The sequence below is a fragment of the Desmodus rotundus genome, unplaced genomic scaffold (genome assembly GCF_022682495.2).
Source record: "Desmodus rotundus isolate HL8 unplaced genomic scaffold, HLdesRot8A.1 manual_scaffold_160, whole genome shotgun sequence".
Classification (NCBI taxonomy): domain Eukaryota; kingdom Metazoa; phylum Chordata; class Mammalia; order Chiroptera; family Phyllostomidae; genus Desmodus; species Desmodus rotundus.
In genome coordinates, this window is record NW_026527215.1 from 111664 (window position 1) to 137726 (window position 26063).

The 26063-nt window shown below is 43.5% G+C and overlaps 1 pseudogene; it reads left to right on the forward strand.

The window, feature by feature from the left end:
- The first annotated feature begins 17960 nt into the window (after nucleotides 1–17960).
- On the forward strand, nucleotides 17961–19401 carry LOC112305087 (lysophospholipid acyltransferase 5 pseudogene; annotated as a pseudogene).
- Nucleotides 19402–26063: the final 6662 nt, after the last annotated feature.

The window sequence follows — 26063 nt, forward strand, 5'->3', positions numbered from 1 at the left end:
CACCTCCCACTTGCTCAAGTAGAACCCTGGGCATCTCTGCCATGGCACTTTCTACCCCTTGTTGGAAACATCTAACCCAGTGCCCATTCCTCCACTGCACCAGTGTGCGATGTGGGGCAGAAACTGTGCCTGGGACCTTTGCATCTCCCTGGTGTCAAGCGTAATAGATACTCAATAAAATCTAATAAATAATAAAATGAAGAATGCCCTAGACACATGTTTCTCAGGCAACTCTATCATGAATAAAGATACTTGGATGCTTAAATACATAACAACATGTAATTTTGTACAATTTTATTCACTCTTAGCTCTACTACTAGCATAAAACTCGGTCCCTGAAAAGTCCTTTTAAAAAAGGGATTGTCTTAGATGTACCCCTCCCCCCAGTAAATATGGTTTTCTATTTGGACAGCCAGTATGTAAAATTTGCCTTTTCTCCTCTGCTCTGGCCTACCTCCATGGGGCACCATTTGTATATCCTTCAATTCAAATACATGTGTTGAGGGCATACCCCACGGCCAACAGTGTGCTAAAGCCGGATAGGCGGCGCCAAACATGACAGGACCAGGCCCACGTACTCACGGAGCTTACAGTCTGGTGGCCACTGGCACCTGCTCACCTCCAAACCCCCAAGACCCTGAGGCTGTCATGTGGGCGCGGTAACATTTTTATCTTTAATCCCTTAAAAAATGTAATGCCCCGACAAGGCGAGACTGTGCTAATCCAGGAATCTGGAGGTTTGCCAACCAGAATTAAAAGAACAAGTCTGCTAAAGTATTTTATTTTTCTCAAGGCAGCTGAGAACTGATCAGCCCAAAGGGACCTGTCCAGAGGCATATCCAGGTTTCCTTGGCTTCCCTCAACATGGCACCTGCACCCAGACATCCCCCTGCTCCCCATTCCATTTTAGCATAGCCAAAGGGAGGCAATGATGCCCACCTTCATGTGGTGTCATTTGCTAAGGCCTTCCAATGGCCTGCTTACAAGCCACCATTGTGTGAATTAGGGAAAGGCACCTCCCCTCTGGACAGCAAATTTTTAAAAGGCACCCCTTCTTCCCCAGCAGATGCAGCCCCTCTCAGGGGTGAGCTTCTGGGTGAGCGGAGCTTAAAAGTCCATGTTTCAATCCCAGTGGGCCCGCGCAGGAGAACCCCACGCTGCAGTCCCGCTGCCACTTCCCTGGGCAGTGACTGGGTGCGAAACGCATCAGTACATTTTCATTGCTTATATTTGAAGTTAGCAGTTAGCATTCATAACTAAAGAAACCAGTCTTTCCTTTTATCCTCACCCAAGGACACTTCATTTCATTGTTTTTTGGTTTTTGGTTTTTTTAAGAAACAGAGAGAGAGAGGAAGGGAGGGAGAGAAACATCTATGCAAGAGAGAAGCATCAACTGCTTGCCTCCTGTATGTGCCCAGACTGGGGACCAAACCCACAACCTAGTTATGTGCCCTGATCAGGAATTGAACCTACAAACCTTCAGTTATGGGACAATGCCCAACCAACTGAGCCACACCAGCCAGGGAGAACCAGTTTTTCTGGGTAATTACTGAACTATACAGAAATCCTTTCCTAAAATCCCTGCAGCAGCCACAGAGAATTTAAGCATGATTCAATCTCATTAAACTTGGTTTCCAAGATTGCAATTTATTTCTGCCAAATAACTCTTAAAAACCTGTGACTTCACCGAGCTCTGAGCAATGCAGAAATGGAAAATGAGCACAGTCTTCAGCTGTATGCACCACCCTGGACAAATATCAAGGTCCTGTTTCCACAGGTTTTCAAAGTCATATCACTAAGAAAGCACAGTCTAGCAGCCTTTGAGTCTCTTAGAGCTTAAGTTCCCAATAAGTCATTTTTCTCAAGTAACAAGTCAACAGATCTCCTCATCCTAGCTGCTCATTATACTGCAATAAGCCACTCTCTGTACCCTTTGGGTTCCACTACTTCCAAATGCCTGAAACTAGTAATAGTTCAAAGCACAGGCATGAGGAAAATACATAATCTTAATCATTTCTTTCATCACATCATTCAATACACCTGACTTGAAATGTAGCCCTAATGTCAGCAGGGGTAGCCCTGCCCCTTTAAGATCTAGATAAAACAGGTTCAAATCCTGTCAGCAAATGGGGCAGTCAGGGCAGGAAGGACTGTGCTCACAGCTCCTTCAGTTCTGGTTCCCAGCCTCCCTGGAATCCAGGCTCTCCGCTCCGCCCCCCTGAGGTGTTCCTCTGTCCTGGCTGTGGTGTGATTCCCACAGGACAAACCCTTTCGCTTGTAACCCTGTGAAGCAAGCGTGAAAGCTGGGCTGCCGTGGAGAGTGGGGAGACCTTTTGGGGCCGCCCTGCAGCAGCTGACACTCATGCAGACAACCTGTCCTCAAAGGGCCCCTCAGACAAGCAGCATTGGGCTTATCCCACTACCCCCACCTAGCGGGGGTCATCCTGGCCTTGCTCATGCCTCTCCCTCCTTCTCCTCCCCGCTCTTTCCAGTCACCACCAACCCTGGGTCCAAATTCTCCTCACAATTTGAGATGAGCCATTCAGCCCCTTCTTCCCAAGTCACCCCAGATACAACTTGAAGCAAACCCTTCAAGGGCCTCAGCCGAACAAATGGGCCGTGTACACTTTCAGCAGAGGCCTTGCCTTTGTAGTTGTTGTTTTTTAAACAAACAACATTCACCATCCTTGAAGACAGCTGTGGTTTCAAAGAGCCATTTTCTCTTGCTTTTGCTTTTCTGAAGAATGGTGCAATAGAAACCGGGCACTTGAACCTCCTCCTCCAGCTTAAGTAAATATGGAACCTTCCCCCCCACCCTTTTTTATTGCAGGTGTCTGGTTTATGGTAAGTGCATTCAAGTTTTCCAAGCTTAGAATAAGTTCCTCAAATTATGAACTGGCAGGTGGTTTAGCTCTACTTGTTTATAGAGCTAACTATTTAGGTTTAAAGACAGAAAGAGTTTTTGTGTGAAATCTCCATCAGGCCACAGCCCAAGCTCTGAAAGGCCCCTTTGGTTGACAAGCTCTGTATTAAGGAGTCTGTCTCAGGAGCGCTGCCTGTCTGGGTGCTCAGCGGGTTGAACAAGGCAAAGGGCAGGCCTTGCTTACTCTCCTGGCTTTTTTGACTGACAGTCAATCTGCTGTTTCCTCTGATCCTTCTCTGCCACCCCTACTCACACATCACAAGCAGAAAAGGAGAAAATTCTGGTTTTCTTCATTTTCTGAAAATAAAAAGCACATGCACACACACATAAGTATTGCGTGCACATATGTGTGTGTCTGTGTGTATACGACGAGCACGCTTGTCCTTAGACCCCTAATGCTCATCATACTAACACTCACACCTGCCAGTATGCTAGCGTCACACGAAACACTTTTAGAAAAAGACGGAGGCCTTGGCCCATCCCAAACAGGTTATAGCATCTCTTTAGAGGTAGGGCTTAGGGCACCTGTACTTTCTATGAGTTCTTTTTAAACCCCCCAGGGAGATTCTGACACAAAGCCAGGATTGAGCACTCCTGAGAGGTCTTCTAAGCCCCAGCTATGCAAGTCTGAACGGCAGAGCAGCGTTGCCTGGGATGCAGACTCTCAGGCCACAGCCCAGACCTGCAGAATCCGAATGTGCACTCCAGCAAGAACCCAGGGACCCTGTGTGCACAAACAGTGTGAGGAGCGCTGCTCTAGCTACAACCCCAGGGAATAAGTGACCGCGGAGGCCATGCTGTGGACTGGAGACTCAGATGGGACTAGAGCCCCGGCCTCTTTACTAGCAGACCCTTTATTTCCATTACATTATTATTTTTCAGATTTAGCCAGTATTGAGGTATTTCTCAAAATGTATGTAGTACAGTTTTTCTCAAGTTTACCACAGCTCACTATGACTTGCCTCTGTTTAACATATCTACATATAATTTAAAACACATTTAAGACTTTCAGAGGTTTCCTTTTCTGCTGATAGATGATAAAATGATTAGATGACATGACAGAAAATACTCAAGACAGATACCGTGGAGCAGCTGTGGAGAAAAGATGGAAGGCATTTAGCCAAACAATCATGTCTAATTTGCAGATCCGCAGGTTGCAGAAGCCACGCTGATGTTGATAGAAGGAACAGACATTGCTTCCAATCTATCAAGTTTGCACCCTGCGGCAAATTAGAACTCAGCACAGGGGAGACACCAGAGCCTCCGCCTAGCACCTTAGGAAGAGCACCGAAAAAGAGGGAGGGCTGTTTATAGGCTTGCACATTTCACAGGTTCCTTTCGAGTGAGAGCAATCCACGCTCCATTATTGCAGAAAAAGGAAGCCAAACAAATTCCACAGATCCACATAAGATAAAGTTTTAAAGTCAGGGCAGCCAACTGTATCAGGAATCTGATCATTCCCACGCTTCTACAGCCCTAGGAACCTGTGGGATTTGCCTTCTGCCCGGTTCCAGGCTCAGCCTTCCTTCCACCTGTGCACCCTATGCAGCCACTGTAAGCCCTCACACCACCCCCAGAATCACATAAGCCCCACAGGGAAGGGAGGCTCCCTCACAACTTGCTGTTCAGAGCCTTCGTATGCACCGGGCTCCTGGACCCGTTCCTCATGCTTTATTCCATTCTGATTATGCTGCTGGTTTGGGGGATGATTTTCATTCCCCACCCTGGCCACGTGGGCTCAGGCTGCTCCAAGCAAACAGCCCTCCCCCATCTGACCTGCCTGTGACCCTCGTGCCCTGGCCTCACTCCTGTAAGTAGAACTATCTCCAGTCCTGAGAATGGCATCAGGCCACCAAGAATCCACTGTCCCAGGCCTAGGAGCTCTTGTTCTCCCCTAGTTCCCTTGTCCCATCCCCATAAAACTCCCAGCAATACCACACCCCCACGGCTGTGGGGAGAACCCTGAGATGGAACCTCCAGCCTGCAGGCTGAGCAGTGAGTGGTGGCACCACCCAGCCGAGGGCCGCTCCCTGCCCTGATGCCTTTCCTGGGGCATCTTCAGGCACATTATCACAGCTGCTTAGCTTCTCTATGAAGCTGGTGCTCTCACAGCTGTGACTCTCAGCAGAGGCAGAATGAGTGGTGTTTTGGTTCCCTGCCTGATGAAAGTGATCCACCTCCAAGGACACATTCCTTATGTGCTGTGTACCGCTGCTCCAGCCATCTCTGGCAATGGTGAGCTCAGAGAGCAGAAAGGGCCACCGCTAAGGGCAAGGATTACAGAAAAGAGACTCTCTCCAACTCAGAGGGGTCATGCTATGAGGGAAAACGCCCCTCTGCAAAGACAAGCAGAAAGTTTCTTCCAGCCCTTTGGATGCCTGCTCTCGTGAAGCCAGGGGAAGGGAGTGGGGGAGGAGGCCCAGGCTGGAGTGGCACCAGGGAAGGAAGCCACAGCTGTTACGGGTAATGAGCGTCAGGCAAAATGCAGAGTGGGCCAGGAGGCTGATGTGAGGTCAGGCAGGGTCAGTCAGGACACAGACCGGCTGAGGCCTGTAAAATACCCGTTTGCTGCCAGTAGACAAGGGCTGGCATGCCTAAGCACTGTCCAAAGGTGAGGAGACTCTCACTGTGGAGGGCTAACGAGGTTTTCTTCGTAGAACCGCACCACCAGATCCGTTCTGTCATTAACAAGTGGGTGTCACTGGGGCTCCTTAAGGGGGGCTGAGAATCCCTGTTTCTTGTTATCAGATGGTTTAACTAATAGAAAACTCTTTTTCCTACTTTGTGGCATATTGCATGGACAAGTGGATAAACAGATGAAATAATGAATGAATAACGAATGAATGATGAATGAATGGATGAATGAGTGACTGAGTGAGAGAGAGAAGTAGAGACAGGCATATTGCATGGAGAAGTAGGAACAGGTGTATTACACAGATAGTAAGGGTTAAAGCCAGCATTTATTACCTTCCCCAAACCATCTCTGAGGATCGCAGACAGTTGAGTTTCAGGAATGTCCCAATGAAGCTAGGAGTGTGATATTCCTGGACTCATATCAATGGCAAGAGTTGTAATAACCGTTAATAATAAGTGATCATATGCCAGAGAGTTGCTGCTTTGTTCCAAGCACTGTATCCTATGCTGTAGTAGATAGGACTCTTGCACATTCTGCACAAGCTACTTTGAGAAGTGTTATTCAGGGCATGGATGTGATAGCTGTTCTGTAATGCATTTAGAGAAGTGTTTATAAACACTTCTAATAACCATGTTTATAAAAGTGGTGTCTGCTTGGGACAAATACAGCAGTGCTTTTTAAGGGGAAAAATGTTGGACTCGCTGTTATGACTAATAAAACCCGACTCACATGGACACAAGCATGAAAAATAGATATTGTTGCAGATATGGGGAGACCACTTCAAACCCATGACCAGGGAATGAACTAGAAGACACTTTCTTCTCTTAACATCTGATTTATTATTTTTCTCAGAACTGACTCTTTCAGCTTCCCTATCCATATGATGGAAAACGTGGCTCATCTCTCCTGGCAAACAATTACCCAGTGCTTGAGGGGATATGTAAAATGTCGCTGGCAAAGGCCTAGAAGACAGGCTTTGAGGAAACCATATGACCAGACAGGTCATCAACATAGTCTCACGACCTTATAGTTTCCCATTTGTCTGCTGAGAAGTTGAACTGGCCTAGATTGCTATTCCCTTGTTTAGACTTAACCTCTTTTTAAAAAATAATAATAATTTTTATGAGTTTATTAAGCCAAACTGATGGCATTGCCAAGAAGCAAGATTTCAAATGCTCCTACACCTAACCTCTTCCATCAAGTTTCAGCCTGTCGCCTTGTAACCCGGCTACTCCCTGATAACCTCCTGTCCCACGGAAGGAGGTTTCCTTCTGTTTCCAGCGTGGGTCACAGGTGCCCTCAAGTTTTAAAACACCCTGCTGGTTATGCTGAATGTCTCAACACCTTGACCCAAATTCGCTTGATATCAACTTCTGCTTTCAGGCATTTGGCTCCTCTAAAAGGCTCAGATCGTCCAAGGTTTATAGAGATGGGAGGAGACAATGGGGATGGGAGGCTTGGTGTTTTATTATGCCGTGAAGTGTTTAGTACACTGAGGAATAAGTTGAAAATCGCCCACCATAATGCCCAGGCCACCATTTGTCAGCCTTTTCTGTGTATCAGACCCTTAAACCCAAAGAACTTCACAAAGGTAATTTTCTTTCTTTCTTTTTTTTTTAATTTTTATTGTTATTCAATTACAGTTATATGCCTTTTCTCCCCATCCCTGCACCCCACTCTTTCTTTTTATTGTTGTTCAATTACAGTTGTCTGCATTTTCTCCCCACCCTAGATAATTTTCTTTTTTTATTGTTGTTGTTCAATTACAGTTGTCCCCGTTTCCCCCCATTACTCTCCCCCATCCTACTCACCTCCACCTCCCACATTCAATCTCCCCTCGCCCCCCGTTGTCTTTGTCCATGTGTCCTTTATACGTGTTCCTTGACGACCCTTCCCTTTCTTTCCCACATTATCCCCTCCCCTCCCTCAGGTTACTGTCAGTTTGTTCTTTATTTCCATGTCTCTGGTTTTATTTTGCTTATTTGTTTGTTTTGTTGATTAGATTCTTAGACAAAGAAATGAAGATTCAGAGAGGTTAAGCGACTTACCCATGGTAATAAAACTAATACAGAGATAGAATTTGAACCCAGATATCTCTGACTCCAAAGCCCATGTGTTTTCCATCGCTAATCAATAACCATTGTCATCTATTCCAATTTGCAATTTAAATTTGGTTGTGGAGGAAGGAGTGGAAGTTATAATTATAGAAGAGTATCCCAGAATTTCTCATCACTCCTGTGACCCACAACACCTCATGCAAGTCACCTTGGATCCTCTGTTAGTTGGGTGTACACCAGACGTTTTCAGCCTTAGGAGGTCTTGACGGCTCCAGTATGGGCAAGCGCTCTGTCCCTGAGAGGGGGTCTTCTCCTGGGTCCTGTGCACTGAAGAGTTTGTTGCAAAGTCTAGCCCTTGAAGGTTGGAATGCTTAAAGGGTTGCCCTTTCTGCTATTCTAAAAGGATTTTCTTGAGGAGAGGCTGCCCAAGCCTTTAAGTAAGTCTCCTTCTCTGTCATCTTCTAACAGCAGAGAAGACAAAACTAACTATTGTTAACATCTACCTTCCCAAGCCCCCTCTCCCCAGGTAACATGATGGGGTGGGGCAGTGGCCCACTCAGTTGATGTTCCCACTTTAAGGAAACATCTTCTCCTCTGATTTCACTCATTAGGGCCCTGTGATTTCACTCTGGGCTCTTCGAACTCAGGTCCACGTGGTTCCTCCAGAGGACACCTACTCATTGTTGGATGTTGCCCCTTCCATTCATTTACTCACTAAGGATTTATTGAGCACCTACCACCTGCCAGATACTATTCAAGGTGCCAAAAGTACTGGTGTGAACATGATGGAAGGTCTCTGTCTTCATGCAATTTACACTTGGATAAAATAAGGAGAAAATAAGTAAATGAATAAGTAATGAGATAATTTAAATGTGTGATAAGTGGCATGGATAAAAGAAATAAGGTTATTAGACAGCAACAGAGGACTACAGAGGAGCTGCTTCAGAAAGGGTGCTTCTTCCCAAGGAGGTGATATTTGAGCAGAGACTTGAGACTGAGAAGAATCCAGCCTGATCGGATTCAGTAAAAGAGCATTCCAGGAATAGGAAACAGTAAGTGCAAAGGGCCAAGCTAAGCAAGAGACTGGGCCATTCAAGAAAGAAGGACTGCAACATAGTGAGCGAAAATGAGAGTAATCAATCGAAATGAACTTAAAGAAGAAGACAGGGACTATGAAAGCTTTTGTAGGCCATTATTGGGAGTTTACAGTTTATTTTATATGAAATAGGAAAACAATAGAGGATTTTGGCAGAGCAGTGACATTATTAGATTTAAATATTTAAAATTTACTCTGGTGAAATAGAAAACAGACTAAACAGAGAAAAGGTGGAAGAAGGGAGACCAGATAGGAGGGCTTGACAGTAGCCCAGGAAAAGGCGATGGTGATTCCCCACCCCTTGGAAAAAGGGGGGACAGTAGAGATGGAGAGAAATAGATGGGTTGGAGATGTATTCTTCAGGTAGAACTGACAAGACTTGATTATGAACCGGAAGTAGGAGGTGATGATAAGGGAAAAGTCCAGAATGACTCTTAGATTGTGAGTTTAAGCAATTGGTTGCAAGGCGATGCTCTTTATTATCATAGGAAAGAATTGGGGGCAGAAGGATGGTGAAGATGGAACAGGGACATTGGGGGCACATTTTGGTGCCTATTAGACTCAACAAGTAAAGTTTCCTGTACCAATTGGATTCATAATTCTGGGCTCATAAGAAATACACATTTCTAAAGATACACATTTGAAAGTCATCAGCATAGGGTGGGTCAAAGCCATAAAATGAAAAGGGATAACATATCAAGAAAATGTAGGCAAAGAAAAGAAGAAGATCCAGGACAGGTCTCGGGGTACAACCTCATTTGGATGTTGGATAGAAGAGGAAAGAGCCAGTCTTAAAGATGCACTGAGCAAGAAGGATGCACCCGACATAATCAGGAAACCATTTTCCGCTTTTTCTTCACTACCTATTCAAACCATCGCCTCGGTGCAACTGCTTGTTCCTTACTCCTTGAAGAAAATGAAGGCAATTTTGTGACTTTTCTAGACATTAAGTAATAAAAAGCCATTTAGTCATCTTTGATCAGACACACACATACACAGAATCTCATTTATAAATAGTCCAGGGTGCTAACAAACTTCCGAATCCATGAAGAATTGAAGCTTCTTCCTCCCTCAGCTTGGGCGTGCTCCAGCCTGGCTGCCTCTAGGGTATAGATGGCTCTTTATTTCTCTTACCTGAGACATGCAGTCCCCTTTCCCCTCATCAGACTGCTTCTGGTCCCTCCAGGCCTGAAGCAGGGTGGGGAAGGAGGAAAAGTATGGGATGGGGAAGATCTTTCTTGACTACTCCAGGTATGAACTAAAGAAAGCTACCTGGGCTTGGCTGGTATTTAGAGTTTGAGTCTCTCATGGAACTATTTGATGCTTTTTTTCAGAGACTCCACCATCTCAGGAAATCTTGCAATGGCCGTTCCCTTGCTGTAAGTAAATGCATTTCCTAGGGCTGTTCGCTTAAAATTCTTCCCTTGTCACCTCAGGATCTAACGGTATGTTTCCAGAGTTTGTTTGTGGTTTTTGTTTGTTTGTTTCCAAACAGCCTTCTTGGGCAGGATCTAAGAAAATCTCAGTCCTGTCCTATTTCAGGTCCATAAGTATTCCAGAGGCCATCCCGACATAGCATTGTCCTTCACGCTGCTGTTCGAGGAGCTGACCGGCCACGGTCGCACTCCAGTCCTCCGTGCCCCGCTCTGCAGGGTGCTCACCAGTAAAGCCCTGCACCAAACTGGCAGGGCGGAGCAAGCCCCTCACTGCTTCCCCACTCTGGTGGAAAACTGATTGCAGGTCCTCTTAGGTAGTTTTCTCTCCAGTATCCTGCACTTTGGTCTCCTCAACCTTTTCTATAAGCTGGAGGTGTTTCATCAACTAAGGGACATAAAACCCTCTCTTAGCTGTCTCCTTTACAAGTCCTGGCTACTCAGCTCATTCCTCACTTTGAAATTGGGGAAATATTTGCTCTGATTGTGTTGGGAAAACAAAACTGAAGACAAAATAGGATGAGTCCCGTTGTACAATCCTGTGTACCCAGAAAACCAAAAAAGAGCAACCAGAGGGAAAAGTAAATCTAGGAGTGACAGACCTGGGTAGGCCTAGGAGGAATGGAAAATCACCAGGCGGGAAAACTGTACCGTGGGAAACTGTAGCCTGGGAAAATGCCTGCCAACCCTACCCAGGACAAACAGACGCCTGGCTAAGATTGGGGCCTGGGGTCGGCCAATCCGGCATAACAGGATGCAGCTTTAATTTGAGCCTGACAAGATGTATCAAGAACAATGGTCAGCAGAAATTGCACCCATCAACCAGCTGTAGCCAATCAGACTCTGACACCCCAACCAGTTACCCTTCATGGATCTTTGCGCTTAAAAACCCTGCCCTAAGAACAACCAAACGAGTCTTAACCTCCCTTGGTTGGCTCCCCAACCTCCTTTGGTAGGCCCCCCAACCTCCTTTGGTAGGCCCCACTTTCCCTCTTATTCCCCGCTAATAAACCCTGCTCGTTAGCTTGCTACATCTGTCTGGTTTCTTGAGCACTCCAACCTAACAAGGAGAATGTGATGTAGCTAAAGGGTACTCAAGTAGCCAAGTGTTGCTAAAAAGTGGGACAAGACAAAGACAAAGAAATTCTCACTGGATCCGGTGCCTTGTGCAGTTTTATTTCAGTGTAGTGTTGAGGACAAAAGTTAAATTGACAAACTAGATACTTGCCGAGAGTCTGTTCTCTTCTTTCTTGCCAGCAGAACCCCTATGGCCTACTCCAGAGTAAATCTTGATTGGTCCAAGCCAACCCCTATAATCTACTTTCCTCTGGCAATGAACCATTTAGAAATGGGCATGTGATAACAACTCTGGACAAGATGTGAGGGGAAGTCTGTTGGGGGATTTCTACAAAAGTCTTTTTTTCCTTAAAAAGAGACACAAAAAGGAGACGGTTCCTTTTCTTCTGTTGGCTATTGTCATGTGTGTGTGTGACATCTAGTTCTGGGGAAACCATCCCGGTACCAGCCTGAGGGTAAAGCCAACACCAAAGAGGAGGGCAGAGCCAAGAGAAATGCCCCAAAGCAGAGTCTGGGGCTACCTCACCCTGTGGGGTTCTTGTTAATTAATCTCACAAATCCCCATTTTATTTTACACAGTTGGTTCACAGTTTTCTGTTACTTAATGCCAAAAGCATCTAAAGATAAAAAGTAGGCTTAAGGGAGGTGCAGAATTGGAGAGAGTGCAGGAAACGCTTTTGAAATGTTTACCAAGGAAGAGAGACAGAGAAGTGATCTGGCAGCTGAGGGGAGTTGAAGAATCTAGTGAAGGCTTTTTTTTTTATTGTTATTGTTATTCAATTACAGTTGTATGTAGTGAAGGCTTTTTTAAAGATGGAAGATATTGTAGCTAGTTTGTATTTTAAGTAGATGGAATGATGCCGTAGAAAGGGGACAGGGCAGAGCTGCAGGTTCCAGCATCTTCTTGCCACCTCATTTAAAGTCCCCAGCCTCTCCCGGAATGTCTCCAACTGCTCTTGCTGATGCCCTCACAAGGAAGGGCCACCGGTTCTCACATCATTGCTTCCACTGTCTGACTACCACTGCTTGCACACTCCCTCCCTAGTTGTCTGTTGGCAGAACCCCTTCAGCCGTCTCTGAGCTCTTTCTTTGTCTGGGGAACAAGCAATGACTGGTCCCTGCAAGACTGCTGATCTCTGTAGGACAAGGTCTGCACAAAACAGGCGGACAGAAGCCCAGCTTTTTATTCTCTCAAGCTTCTTCCAAGGAGACCCCAACCTTACAAGTATTTACTCCCCCTCACAGAGAAACACAGGCTACCCAGGAGACTGGCTTGCAGTTATTGGCTTATCCTTCAAGCTGAATGTACCTTATTTGACTTAAGGATGCAGGGGGCTCAATTTAATGAAGTTTGTTGATAGTTAAAACCTTCCTTCCTTAACATTCTACTTTCTAGTTATATTCACACAAAAGGACATGCACCCATGCCTCTCGGAGTATGTAGCTCCTCTCCTCCAAGGTGGAATTCTTGGTCCCCAAGTCAGGAGCTCTCTCCCTTTCCCAGCCACCTGAAGTCATGTGCAAATTAACAGGCTACAGGGTCTTTCACCAGGGGACAGAAACATTCAGTCTCAGCTGGAGCTTGAGCTATACCAGACAAGGTATCTACTGAGTAACTAACTGGGGATCGGAAAGGGCATTGCTGTAAAGCATTTCCAGTAAAAATATATAAAAACAGTGCAAAGGACCAAGTCAAGAACAATGTTGATTTGCCTTTCTATTGCTTCCTGTCCAGAGTAATGATTTGTTCTGCATTTCACTTCCTCTATTCATTTAGCAGTAAAATACGACATGGTGCCTAAAATGTTTAACACCCATGCTATGAGATACAGTTGTCTACAGTCATATAGAGACACCTGGTAAAAACCAGACAACTGGGTTTCATTTCCTTGTGAACTTTCAACAATTCGTTAACCAAAATATTACAATTGACTAAAATATTACAAATATCTAAAACAAGCTCCCTCTGTTGACTAAATTCAAAGTGATTAACTAGTTCTTGTTTTACTACATTTTCTTACTAATGTAATTTTGGCTCAAACACAGATTGTGTTTAAGTAAAGAGAAACAAACCAGCCAAATACTCACTTTTTAAAATCTCCACAGTTACCAAAATCACTAGGAATGAGATTTTCCACTTAGAACAATAATTTAAACTAAGTCACACTTGAAATTTTTTTAGAGTAAAGCATTTTAACACTAAATTGATTTATTTTCTGGGCTTATTTTGTTAAAGTCTGTACCTGTGCATACTTTCAGATTTAGTTCCCTCATATCCTCTTTTAGAATAAGGCTGTTACTAATTAATTAATTAGTTAATTGTATGATGATATTTCTCTTGATGATGAGTCCTTGCAATGAACATCAACAACATATGGTTATTGGGTTTCTCCTCTGAGAACTGCCCTTTCCTGAGGAGGTACTTTCCATAAACATGGCCTTGTTGATTTTACTCTCTTGGTCACATTTGATTGGTCCAAAGATAAACAACTGGCCAACCTGGGATGATCAGATTGTCCTTCATGGAAATTTGGCATTGGATTAGCCATTTTAGTCAGGCTTTGTGGGTACTTAAGAGGATGGATGGGAGGGTGAGTAGACATAAAAGCAAAGGAGAGAAGAAAATGAATCATACCATAGAGAGAACAGAAATGAAAGACCATGGAGCCTCACAAAGCGAGGTAAGGAGGGATAGACAACTTAGTTTCCAGTGGCTTTCCAGCACCCAACCTGTGCCTCATGAAGCTCTCTCTAGATCTTTGGTTCTGCGAGGCACCCTTGTAGTCTTGTGTCTCTTTTTAGCTTATCCAAGTTTAAATGAGTTTCTCGAACTTTTAATTAAATCTCCTCTAAAAAGACAATGAGGCTCTTAGGGCCTGTTAAAGTAGGAACAACAATTGGCAAAAGAACAACCCTAAATTTCCACAATCTATCTTTGCTGAGTTCCAGAATCTATTCTTTGTTTGACGCTATTCTAAGGCTCCACCCCTTACATGTAACGGATGCACTGAGACAAAGAAACATGGCCCAAATGAAAGAAGAGATCAAAAGTCCAGAAAAAGAACTAAGCAACGAGGGATAGACAACCTGTCTGATGCAAAGTTCAAAACACTGGTAATCAAGATGCTCACAGAACAGACTGAGCTCAGTTGCAAAATGAAGGTAGAAATGAAGGCTACACAAAGTGAAATAAAGGAAAATATAGAGGGAATCAACAGTGAAGGGAAGGAAACCAGGACTCAAATCAACAATTTGGAACAAAATGAAAAAATAAGCATCCACCTAGAACAGAATGAAGAAACAAGAATGCAAAAAAATTAGGAGAGGCTTAGGAATCTCGGGGACAACTTCAAATGTTCCAAAATCTGAATCATAGGGGTGTGTCAGAAGGAGAAAAGGAAGAGCAAAAAATTGAAAACTTATTTGAACAAATAATGAAGGAAAACTTCCCCAATCTGGCAAAGGAAATAAACTTCCAGGAAGTCCAGGAAGCCCAGAGAGTCCCAAAGAAATTGGACCCAAAGAGGAGCACACCAAGGCACATCATAATTAAGTTACACAAGATTAAAGATAAGGAGAGAATCTCAAAAGCAGCAGGAGGAAAGGAGAGTTACCTATAAAGGAGTTCTCATAAGGCTATCAGCTGATTTCTCAAAAGAAACCTTACAGGCAAGAAGGGGCTGGAAAGAAGTATTTAAAGTCATGAAAGGTACGGACTTGCATCCAAGATTACTCTATCCAGCAAAGTTATCATTCAGAATGGAAAGGCAGATAAAATGCTTCCCAGATAAAGTCAAGTCAAGGAGTTCATCATCACCAAGCCCTTATTATATGAAATGTTAAAGGGACTTATCTAAGAAAAAGAAGATGATCAAAAAATATGAACAGTAAAATGACAACAAACTCACAACTATCAATAACTAAAACAAACTAAACAATTAGAACAGGAACAGAATCACAGAAATGGAGATCACATGGAGGGTTATCAATGGGGAAGAGGAGAGGGGGAAATGGGGGAAAAGGTACAGGGGATAAGAAGCATAAATGGTAGGTACAAAATGGACAGGATGAGGTTAAGAATAGTATGGGAAATGGAGAAGCCAAAAAGCTTATATGTATGACCCATGGACATGAACTAAGTGGTGGGGGAATGCAGGTGGGAAGGGGTGTGCAAGGCAGAAGGGAATAAAGGGGGGGGAATGGGACAACTATAATAGCATAATCAATAAAATATATTTTAAAAAAAGAACATAAGAGGTAGAAGTGCGGGGGGACAGAAAAAATACCAAATGAAAACTTGCTGAAATTTTCCAAATTTAGTGAAAACTCTAAACACACAAATCCAAGAATCCCAACAAACCCCCATGCAGGATAAACACACACACACTCAAACACTCACACATGGCATATTATAATCAAATTGCAGGGCAGGTCAGGGGGAGTGACAAGAAGAAAATGTCAAAAGCAGGCAAAGAAAATGCACATTTTATCCAGAGGAAAATATAGAGTAACCACTAACTTCTCATCGGAAACCATGTAAGCCATCTATAATATGCTGAAAGTTAAGGAGAAGAAGAAAAGGAGAACGAGGAGGAGGAGGAAAAAGAGAGAAACAACCTGGGATTCTGTACTAAATGAAAATATCCTTCAAAAGTGAAGTTAAATAAGACTTTTTAGACCCCAGAAAAAGCTGAGAGAATTTTCCACTGATATACCTGTCATATAACACATGCTTTTAAAAAGTTCTTTAGGCAAAAGGAAAATTACACTAGATGGAAACTTAGGTTGACATAAAAAAGGAAGAATGTCAAAAATGGTAAATACATGGGTATTTTTTTCCTCTCACGTTCAAGGATTTGAACGACACTACTGATCAAATTAGCCTAATTGATGTTTTAGAACACACCACTGAATAACAGAAGCTACCTCCTTTTCAAGTGTACATGAAATAGTCACCAACATAGGCCATATAGTTGGACCGTCAAACAAGAATGGGACCATTATAGTTCTGAATTCTGTTTTCAATTCTGATCAAGCATTCTAACCAGAAATTGAGTCTCAAGTCCCTGCTCAGTTTCTATAAAAACTGGGTTCTGCCCTTCTCTTCATTACCCAGAGGGTGGACCAAACTCCTATACCTATAGCTTCTGCAATATTCTGTGATGTCCCTGGCACTGAATTCCTGGACTTTCCTGGCCACTGGTCATAAGAATCTACTCCCTTCACCTGCCCCACACTCATGAGTCCCTAGGCTCTGGTTCCAGCTACCCAGGGTCTGGCTCACTCATTCATTCAACAGGCATTTATTGAGCAGTTACTATATAATGAGGCACTGAGCTTAGTGCTAGAGATACAGCCATACACAGGACAGACACCATCACTTTTCCAAAGTAATTACAGTCTAATGGGGGATACAGACAATAGTACAACAATTAGAAAACACTGTGGTGTCCTTTAGAAAATAAGTCCAGGGAGCTTGAAATTACAGATGATGGAAGCCTAAGTTGGACTTCAGGTTTAAGAAAGACTTTCTAGAGGTAATAAAATCAAAGCTAAGACTTGAAGGGTGAGTAGGAATTAGCCAGAAGGACAGAAATAGTAGTACAATGTTCGTGGACAACAGTTTTCAAAATGTGTTTCCAGACCAGCAGCATCAGCATCAACTGAGAACCTGTTAGAAATGCAAGTTCATGGCTCCTTCTGCATACCTACAGAATCAGAAATTCTAGATGTGAGACCTAGTAATATTTGTTTTAACAATCCTCCAGTTGATTCCAGTGCATGGTAAAGTTTGGGAACCACACTGCTCTAGAATGAGGAGTGAGATGTACAAAGGGCTGGAAAGAATGCGGCTTCCTTCACCCTGAAGTCACACTCATCAATTATGAGAATGATGACTTCAATGCTCATCTGAGATGGCAACACCATGCCCGGGTCAGTCCCTGCATGCCAGAAAAATAGAGTAGAGAATAACTATGTAGCATAGTATACACTAAGCTCTATGCTTCACATTGTTTCTTTTATCTAATTTGCACTACATCCCTATTATCATGCCCATTTCACAGGTATGAGACCTGAGGTTCAAAGATGACCAACCTCACTCGGCTAGTAAGTACCAAAACTAGAATTTGAACCCAGTTCTCTCAAAGTCCAAAACCCAAAGATTTCTCTACACCAGTTCACTGCTTCCAGGAAAAAATATTTCAAGATTAAGATGTTGGGACAAGATCAGAACATGGGCTGGACTCTTGGATGGACAGGACAGGTTGGAGAAAGTAAATCCCAGTTTCCCCACATATTCCCTCCTCTCAGATTATCGGCTCCACAGAGGGATGACCAACAGGCAATACCAAGGAGAGCAAGCTCTTCCATTCAGGAGGGAAGTGGGAGTGAGGAACACAAGCCCAGGGCTTCTCAGTTAGAAAAACCTTGTTAAAGCCTAATCAAAGTCTATATTCCAGACTGAAGCCTTACCAGAAGTGTATAATTATCTGAAAAGCAATTACATTGATGTGTAATAAGAGCCTTATGCTTTTAGATACTAATCTAACCACATCCATAAACAAAATGTAATCGTGAGACTAATCACAATATGTTGTTAAGAAAAAAGGTGGGATAATAAAAGTTATGTATGTAGCTGTGGGCGGGCTCCAGGCTGAATTGGGGTGAAGTACAGCATTGTGCCCACAGTCGGGGTGCATGGACCTAAGGTGGTCCCTGGGAGGCACCTGGAGCTGAGATGGAGTCCACTGCCGAGGGGGACGTGGGAGCGGTGGCAGAGCGGACAAGGGTGCTGTGGTGGGGTTTCGCAGATCCGAGCCTTCACAAGTTGGCGACGTCCCTGGGCACGTCAGAACAGGCGCGGAGGCTCATCATCTCCATCTTCCTGGCTTCGTGTTATCGGCATTGCCTTTTCCACAAGGACAGCTACCTCATCCATCTCGTCCACGCCTTTATGGACCTCACAATTGCTTATTTTAACTTTGGAAACCAGCTCTACCATTCCCTGCTATGTATGGTCCTTCAGTTCCTCATCCTGCGACTGATGGGCTGCACCATCACTGTCTGCTCACTCCTTTTGTTTCCCCACGGCCTACCTTCTTGCCGGATATTATTACCCAGCCACTGGCAACAACGATATCAAGGGCACAATGCCTCCTTGTGTTCTGACCTTGGAACTGGTTGGTTTGGCTGTTGACTACTTTGATGGAAGGAAAAATCAGAATTCCTTGTCTTCTGAGCAACAGACATATGCCATACCGGGTGTCCCTTCCCTACTGGAAGTTACTGGTTTCTTCTACTTGTATGGGGCCTTCTTGGTGGGGCCCCAGTTCTCAATGAACTACTACTTAAAGGTGGAGCAGAGACAGCTGACTGACGCACCAGGGAAGATACCAAACAGCGTGGTACCTGCTCTCAAGCACCTCAGTCTGGGCCTTGTCTACCTGGCAGGATATGTCTGCTCAGCCCCCACATCGCAGAAAATTATCTCCACAGGAAGATGACGAAAACCACCTTTTCTGGCTCCCCTGCATGTACATATTGATCTGGAGCAAGTTTGTGCTGTACAAATATGTCACCTATTGTCTGGTCACAGAAAGAGTATGCATTTTGCCAGAGCTGGGCTTTGACGACTTTAATGAAATGGAAAAGCAAAGCGGGATGCCTTTGCTGACATGAGGTGTGGCTCTTTGAAACGACCCCCTGCCTCACTGGCACCATTGCCTCTTTCAACATCGACACCAATGCCTGGGTGGCCTGTTACTTCTTCAAGTGACTCAAGTTCTTTGGAAATAAAGAACTATCTCAGGGTCTCTCATTGCTATTCTTGGCCCTCTGGCATGGCCCATGCTCTGGATACCTGGTCTGCTTCCAGATGGATTTCTTCATTGTTATCATGGAAAGACAGGCTGCCAGCCTAACTGGAGACAACCTCACCCTGAGCAACCTGGCTTCCATTATTATCCTACAACCCTTCTACTATTTGGTGCCACAGACCATCCTCTGGCTCTTCATGGGTTACTCAGTGATTGCCTCCTGCCTCTTCACATGGGACACATGAGGTGTATAAATCTGTCTATTTTCTTGGCCACGTCTTCTTCCTGAGCCTACTGCTCATACTGCCTTATCTTTGCAAAGCAACGGTGCCAAGGAAAGAGAAGTTAAAGAAAATGGAATAATCTATTCATCTATTTCCTTGGTGGCCTAGAGCAAGACTGGTGCAGAATCGACTTGTCTCCCTTTCTACCTTCCTTTGCCCCAGAGCCAAGGACACAGAAGCCAGGGAGCAGGAACACGTGATGCTCCCAGCTGGGCCTCTGTGTACAGCCAAGTCTTCCTTTGGGCCAAAGGGGAAACTCTGGCAGGAGGAGCAGAGGGACCGCGTCCTCGCTGTGGGCTCCCCCATGCACGTTGCTTTATCTCTCTGCCTCTAGCCAAGAATGTGTTGTGTTTTTCTTCTGCCAATTTGCTGTGACTGTATACGTGCCAGTGCCCCCACTGCCTCCATCGGCGGTGGGGAGGGGCACAAGGCCCTGCCTGCTCCACTTTCTCTACCTTGGAACTGTACCAGTTCCAAGGTAGAAATTGTTTGTTTAATTTTTCAAAAAAAGAAAATTATGTATGTAGGATGATCCCAATCATGTTTAAAATACTTAATAAAAAGACTAGAAGGGAATATACCAAGATGTTGAAATAGTTTCTCCCCCAACTAATACTAACAAACTAGCTACATTTAAGAGAAAGATTTATGTAGCAAGGTGTTTTTTACAGTGTTTTAACAGCAAACCTTTAGAAGCAACTTAAATACCCAATATTTTGAAAAACAAAAAATAAATTATGGTTCAATCATATGATAAAAGATACAGCAATCATCAAAAGTGAAACTTTAAAAAATATTTTTCTCAAGACCTTGGCTCCTACCTGCACCCAACTGCCCCCAGAGGCGGGGCCTAGACTAAACGTCTGCCCAAAGTGATGGTGGAGGCAGGGCCACCGAAGACAAAAATGGGCCCTCTCCGCTGGGCTTCCTGGAAAATCTGTTATGAGTTAAAGTTCTCGCTTTCCTCTCTCAGGGAGTGTACCCTCCTGTGTTTGGGACAAAATATGGACCCGGGAAACCACAGATTAAATGGGGCTTAAACAGAATTAAACAGAAAGAAATTTTATTTCAATCTCACCTCCTGACTCCTTACCCTCTAGCTCCCTGAACAACCTCGATAGTGCGTTTCCTGTAGGTGCAGATGTGACCCATTCACCTCTGCATCCCTAAGGAGGGTAGCGCCATTGTTTTCTTTGTTGTCAGAGGCTGCCCTTTGTTCTGCTTCAGGGGTCAGCCAACTGCCAGCTCCCCGACGAAATCCAGCCCACCATCTGCTTTGTAGGACAAGTTGAAAGGAGCACACACATACACATACACTATTTGGTAACCATAAAAACAGTCATGATACATTACTAAGGAAAAAAGGTGAAATAAAAATCATATATACCGTGTGGTTCCAATCATGTTTAAAATGCTTAAATTAATAAAAAGACTAGAAGAGAATACACCAAAATGTTAAAAATAGCTTCTCCCCTACCTAACACCACAATCCTGTTATAATAAGCAGGACTCTTCCACAGATGAAGATGCAGAATGATTGCCTCTGGAGAATGGAATTGGGGGGGGGGGTTGTTTTCACTGTTTACACTGTTTTTTTATGTTTTCTGTAATTCCACCCTTGTTCCTATCCCAAGAGCTGGGAGGCAGGATCCTGACGGAAAATTCCAAAAACAAGCCCTGAGGCTCAAATGAACCCCATCTGTACAAAGACAACTGCCCCCCGGCCCGGGCCTCTGGGGAAGTAAGGGAGCAGGTGCACGCGGAGCTTCCCTTAGAAATCTAGTTCCGTGAAGGCCTAGAAAGACCATCCTCTGGGTGCAGCTGTCTATAAAATTTAATCTAATTTAAGATAAATTTTTAAAACATGAGCCATTCCTAATACATTAAAATTAACTTAATTTTTCATTATAAAAGCCTGATCCAAAGCCTCAGAGCTGTGACCTGACAGGGAAATTTGGAAATTTCCTGGTGCTTTCTCAGACCCCAGCTTCCATTCTGCCTTATTCACTCCTCTGGTTCAGAACTTTGTAAATCAGAGAACCTGGCTTCCCTCTAATCGTTCACTAATCTGATACCTCTTTATGCCCACGGCTCGCCTGGATTCTGTCTGAGCCCCTTGGTGACCAGCCCTCAGCTTCCACCATGCCCCTGACTCCCTACTCCCTGCCCCTGCTGGCCACCCACTCAGCCAGCACCCTTGCAATAGCCTTCAGTCCTGTCTTTAGCACACACAGAGCCACAACACTTTGTTAGTGAAGGTAGCAATCCAGAGGAGGAGTCAGATTTTATTTCTGGTGGTGATATCAGCAGGCATTTGAGTGGCTCCTGGTTACAGTTAACAGCACGGAAACTAGCTCAGACAAGCTCAGACAATCCAAGTGCTCTCTATTTTTGATCTTTCTATCTCTTTGTCTGCACTTGCCACTGTTTCTTTTTTTTTTTCCCCCACCTAGCTTTGCAGTTACCATTAAATTTTGACTCAGAAGTCTCTGATTCTTTTTTTATAAATTCTTCTTAAATTTTTATTTATTGATTTTAGAGAGAGACAGAAAGGAAGGAGAGAGAGAAACACTGATTTGTTGGTCTACCTATTTATGCATGCATTGGTTGATTCTTGAGTGTGCCCTGACTAGGGATTGAGCCCACAACCCCGGCATATGGAGAGGGTGCTCTAATCAACCAGGCTATCCGTTCAGGTCTTTAGAATCTCGGATTCTGAGCAGAGTCAGACCTGTCAACTGGACCTGAGGTGCCTCAGCTCCCCAGAGGTTCTTTAACAAAGCTGGGGTGTTTATCAAACGAGCAGAGGGAAGTATCTCCAGCAGCACTGTACAGCTCCCTGCCCTGAAGTTCTTTAAACTTGACCTCTCTGGATTGCAGATTCAACCTAACCTTACACTCCAGGGAAAATTTAATTCCTGAGCAATTTGAGGCACCTGGACCAATAATTCAGGCCTCTGCGCCTTAGTCTTGGGACCAATTCCACCCAGAACCTGCTAATGAAATAGGAGTGGCTTATAATCAAGCCCCTGACCTGAAACTTCGGACAGCCTTGATCCCCTGCCTGGGTGGTAGTAACCCCTCCCCTTATCTTCAGGGGACATGTTCCATGACCCTCCAGGGGTGCCTGAACCACAGATAGTACCAAACCCTATATATACTATGTTTTGTCCATTAATACATAACCTATGGTAAAGTTTCATCTGTAGATTAGGCACAGTAAATATTACCAATAACAACTAGAAATAAAACAATAATTATAACAATATACACTATGAAAAATTAGGTTAATGTTCTCTCTCATAATATCTTATCATACTGTACTCTCCCAAATTCTCCCGATGATGTAAGATGATAAAATGCCGTTTTAAATCTAGAACTTTCACCGTTTCACTTGAAGGAAGCACGTTCGGGCTTCTTTTTGGCATACCTGAATTGCCAGGATCACTGCTCTTGTGCTGTGGGGCCGTGGTTAAGTAAAATAGGGGTCACTGAAACACAAGCATTGTGGCACCAAGACAGTTACGTGGCTGACGGGTGGGGAGTGTGCACAGCACCGACTCCTTGGACCAAGGGACGATTCACATCCCAGGCAGATGGAGCAAGACAGTGTGAGATTTTGTCACACTGCTCAGAACAGTGGACAGTTTGGAACTTGTGAGTTGTTTATTGAACTGTTTATTTCCAGGTTTTTCCACTTAATATTTTCAGGCCATGGTTGAATGTGGGTAACTGAAACCACAGAAAGCAAAACCACAGATAAGGAGAAACTACTGTATATATGAAATATTCAAATATCATATGGATAGCTAATGGGTCTATATGAATAAAATTTTAATGAATCATTTATTTTAATCTTATTGCTAATTTCTCTTTAATAAAAAATGAAAGGAAGGAATAGAAAATAAAATTTAAAATAAAAATGTAAGGGAACCTTAGAAGTAATTGTATGTTAAGAAATTTGAAAAACATCAGAAATAAATTTGCCCTGGGATTTATGTCTTCAGAGTTGATGAGCCTAAATCACCTTCAGTTTGGAGTGAAATGTCCTTTTTAGCATATAAAACCCTAACTCTTCTCAACATTTAGCAATAGCATGATGATGGAAGCCAGTTCCAAGCTGCAGGTCAGTATCATTGGAAGGGCCAAGAGGTGGACGGTCAAGACATCAGAGAGAAAGAAATAGAAAGCCACATAGTAAATGTTGATATATTAAGAGCTTATTTTGTATGTATACTATTAACTCAAATATGCAATATATATAAAAATAGCTATAGACATACTATAGATATACTATAAATATAGATATAAAAATGAGATTGGAAATATATTGCTAACAGTAGCTGTCTTTGAGTTGGGAGATGATAAATAATACCCAATATCCTTATCCTTTACAAACTTTTCTATAGTCGACATGTAACACTTTTAAATGTGGGGTAAGGAAACTTTAAAAACTGTTTGTTTCTTCCTTTTAAAGCAAGGGGTTATTAATAAGAAGGTAAGGGGGGAGTGCAAGCTAGGCGTGTCATAAATTCCCTAGGGCGTGTGATTGTTTACTCCAAACATTTCCTGAGTTGGGAGCTAAAAATAGTGAGAGCTTGGAGCTGAATTTGGGGAGTCCCACAAGAAGGGCCATGAACAGGGCAAAGACTTTGTGGAGGCTGTTGCTTCAGGAGTGGGAGAGCAGTGTTAAAGGTTCAATAGAAGAATGGAGTTCAGTTTGATCCCCAAGTGAGCAGCTGGGTCCTCCCAAATCTCCTTAGCTGGTCAAGCAGGCTTTCCCTCCCCAAGCTAGAATCTGATTTCCGGTCATTTGTAGCCTCTTCACCAAATTTCTTCCTAAAGAATTATATGTGCCCCCAGATATGTCCTGATTTGGGTGCTTCTTGTACTAAAAGCATTTTTTCCACCAAAGTCCTTTCAATCAAAAACTATGCAGACTTTCTATACTTTCAAAACTAGAAAGCCCTTTGGAAATAGTTTAGCCAGCTCCCCCATGGGTGCAGCACCAGGCACAGTGCTCCTTTGAGATGAGGAAAGTGGGGCCCAAGGAGTTACGTGATTTGTCCAGGGTGACTGAGTAACTTACGACAGGGCTCCCCAGGATCCCTCTCTTTTCTCTGTATTTTTTCCATTACCACATGTTGCGCTCCTTGTTAAACAGGAAGAATAGTCTTTTGCTAGAACATGTCAACTCAAGGTTGTGTCCTGTCATAATAGTACTTATTATATCTTGACAGAATAATACTTACCATTATATGTTGACTAAATAATACTTACCGTTTATTGTGGCCTATAAGCCATCTTTTAATTTTCATAATAAGAAGGTATTATTAGCCCTGGCTGGTGTGGCTCAGTGGATTGAGTGCCAGCCTGTAAACCAAAGGGACACCGGTTGGATTCCCAGTCTAGGGCACATGCCTGGGTTGCAGGCCAGGTCTCCAGTATGGGGTACACAACAGGCAACCACACAATGATGTTTCTCTCCCTCTCTTTCTCCGACCCCCCCCCTCTAAAAATAAATAAAAATCTTAAGCCATGGCTGCCGTGGCTCAGTGGATTGAGCGCTAGCCTGCAAACCAAAAGGTTACTCACTGGTTTGATTCCCAATCAGGGTACATGCCTGGGTTTCAGGCCAGGTCCCCAGTTGGAGGCATGAGAGAGGTAGCCAACTGATGTATCTCTCACACATTGATGTTTCTCGCTTCCTCCCTCCCTTCTCTCTCTAAAAGTAAATAAATTTTAAAAAGTTGTTTAAAGTATTATGAGACTGTATCTTCAAACTAAAAACTGACCATCAAAGCAGTTAAATAAATCATCCACCATCACCCTGTTACTGGTACCAGAGCCAGGATCTGAACCAGTTCATCTGAATCCAAATATATTTTATTAACTCTCCATGAAGATATGCTGGTGAGTGGATATATACAGTGGAATATTATTCAGCCTTGAAAAAGAAGGAAGACCTGCCGTTTGTAACAACATGAATGAATCTAGTGGACATTATGCTAAGTGAAATAAACCAGACATAGAAAGACGAGTTCTGCATGATCTCACTTATAAGTGGAATCTAAAAAAGTTGAAACTATAGAAACAGATAACAGAATGGCTGTTGCCTGTGTGGTGGGGGAAATGAGATGTTGGTTGAAGGGTATGTAGTTTCACAAGGTGAATATGTTCTAGAAAACTTATGTACAACAATGTAATTATACTTAACAATATTTTATTACACACTTGAGATCTACTAAGAAGGTAGGTCTTAAGTGTTTTCACCACATAAAAAAGAAAAGAAGAAAACAGTAACTGAAGTGATACTTATATTAATTACCCTGATTGTGGTAATCATTTCACAATATATACAAGAGGGGATCCACCCAAAAACAGAATTTATTCATTAAAAATTGTGTATTTGTTCTTACATATTTAAACTGCAGTCACCTTCAAAATATCTCCATTTGATGCAATATACCTATTAAGACATTTTTTTCCACTACTCAATACAGGGTTTGAACTTGTTGATTTTGATTCCTTTCGGTGCTTCTGCCATTTTTTTTGTTTGTTTCACCTCTTCCACATCAGCAAAACTTTTCACTTTGATGACTTTTTTCATCTGGGGAAACAAACAAACAAAAAAGTCACTCAGGGCAAGATCACGTGAATAAGGAGTGTGATGCGTAAGGGTCATAACTTTTTTGTGGTCAAAAAGTGCTGAACGCTCAGCACGGTGTGGGCAGGTGCACT